Below are 2,731 nucleotides of genomic sequence, written 5' to 3' on the forward strand. Positions count from 1 at the left end.
AATCATAGATAACTAACCAAACTGATCACACGGACCACAGCCTTGTCTAACTCAGTGACACTACAAGCCTTGTGTAGGGCTCCCAAGACGGGGGACATGGTGGAGAGGTCTGACAAAATGTGGCCCACTGGAGAAGGGAATGGCAAACCGCTTCAGGATTCTTGCCTTGAGAGCCCCATGAACAGTATGAAAAGGCAAAAAGATAGGACATTGAAAGATGAACGCCCCAGGTCAGTAGGTGCCCAATATGCTCCTGGAGAAGAGTGGAGAAATAGCCCCAGAAGGAATGCAGAGGCTGAGCCAAAGCGAAAACAACACCCATGTGGATGTGACTGGGGATGGAAGTAAAGTCTGATGTTGTAAAGAACAACATTGCATAGGAACCTGGAATGTTGGGTCCACGAATCAAGGTAAATTGGAAGTGGTCAAACAGGAGATGTCAAAAGTGAACACTGACATTTTAGGAATCAGTGAACCAAAATGGACTAGAATGGGAAAATTTAATTCAGTGACCATTACATCTACTACTGCAGGCAGGAATCCCTCAGAAGAAATGCAGTAGCCCTCATAGTCAACAAAAGAGTCCGAAATGCAGTACTTGGGTGCAGTCTCAAAAATGACAGAATGACCTCTGTTCGTTTCCAAGGCAAACCATTCAGTATCATAGCAATCCAAGTCTATGCCCCAGCCACTAATGCTGAAGAAGCTGAAGTTGAACAGTTCTATGAAGACATATAAGACCTTCTAGAACTAACACCAAGAAAAGATGTCCTTTTCATCATAGGGGACTGGAATGCAAAAGTAGGAAGTCAAGAGATACCTGGAGTAACAGGCAAGTTTAGCCTTGGAGTACAAAATGAAGCAGGGCAAAGGCTAACAGTTTTGCCAAGAGAAGGCACTGGTCATGGCAAACACCCTCTTCCAACAACGCAAGAGATGACTCTACATGTGGACATCACCAGATGGTCAATACTGAAATCAGATTGATTATATTCTTTGTAGCCAAAGATGGAGAACCTCTGTACAGTCAGCAAAAACAAGACCAGGAGCTGACTGTGGCTCAGATCATGAACTCCTTATTTCCAAATTCAGACTTAAAATAAAGAAAGTAGGGAAAACCACCAGACGATTCAAGTATGACCTAAATCATATTCCTTACGATTATGCAATGAAAGTGACAAATAGATTCAAGGGGTTAGATCTGATAGAGTGCCTGAAGAACTATGGACATAGGTTCATGACATTGTACAGAAGGCCATGATCAAGACCATCCCCAAGAAAAAGAAATGCAAAAAGGCAAAATGGTTGTCTGAGAAGGCCTTACAAATAGCCGAGAAAAGCAAAAGGCAAAGGAATAAAGGAAAGATATACCCATCTGAACGCAGAGTTCCGAAGAATAGCAAGGAGAGATAAGAAAGCTGGCAAAACCAATACAATATTGTAAAGTAATTAGCCTCCAATAAAAATAAATAAATTTATATTTAAAAAATCAATAAATAAAATAATGAAATATTAAAAAAAAAAGAAAGCCTTCCTCAGTGATCAATGCAAAGAAATAGAGGAAAACAATAGAATGGGAAAGGAGAGATCGCTTTAAGAAAATTAGAGCTACCAAGGGAACATTTCATGCAAAGATGGGCACAATAAAGAACAGAAACTGTATGGACCTAACAGAAGCAGAAGATATTAAGAGATGGCAAGAATACACAGAAGAACTGTGCAAAAAAAGATCTTAATGACCCAGATAATCACAATAGTGTGATCACTCACCTAGTCAGACATCCTGGAATGCAAAGTCAAGCGGGCCTTAGGAAGCATCACAATGAACAAAGCTAGTGGAGGTGATGGTATTCCAGCTGAGCTATATAAAATCCTAAAAGATGATTCTATGAAAGTGCTACACTCGAAATGCCAGCGAATCTGGAAAACTGAGCAGTGGCCACAGGACTGAAGAAGGTCAGTTTTCATTCCAATCCCAAAGAACGGCAATGCCAAAGAATGCTCAAACTACCGCACAACTGTACTCATCTCACACACTAGCAAAGTAATGCTCAAAATTCTCCAAGTTAGGCTTCAACAGTATGTCAACCATGAACTTCCAGATGTTCAAGGTGGATTTAGAAAAGGCAGAGGAACCAGAGATCAAATTGCCAACATCCGTTGGATCATAGGAAAAGCAAGAGACTTACAGAAAAACCTCTGCTTCTGCTTCACTGATATGCTAAAACCTTTGACTGTGGTGATCACAACAAACTGTGGAAAATTTTTAAAGAGATAGGAATACCAGACCACCTGATCTGCCTCCTGAGAAATCTGTATGCAGGTCAGGAAGCAATATTCAGAAGAGTACATGGGAACACGGAATGGTTCAAAATTGGGAAAGAACTACATCAAGACTATATATTGTCACCCTGCTTATTTAACTTATATGCAGAGTACATCATACAAAATATTGGACTGTATGAAGCACAAATTGGAACCAAGACTGCTGGGAGAAATATCAATAACCTCAGATAGCAGATGATACCACCCTTATGGCAGAAAGCGAAGAGGAACTAAAGAGCCTCTTGATGAAGGTGAAAGAGGAGAATGAAAAGGCTGGCTTAAAACTCAACATTAAAAAAATGAAGATTATGGCATCCAGTCCTATCACTTCATGGCAAATAGATGGGGAAAAAATGGGAAGGGTAACAGACTTTACTTTCTTTGGCTCCAAAATCACTGCAGATGG

This window comes from Capra hircus, chromosome 21, assembly GCF_001704415.2.
Source record: "Capra hircus breed San Clemente chromosome 21, ASM170441v1, whole genome shotgun sequence".
NCBI lineage: Eukaryota > Metazoa > Chordata > Mammalia > Artiodactyla > Bovidae > Capra > Capra hircus.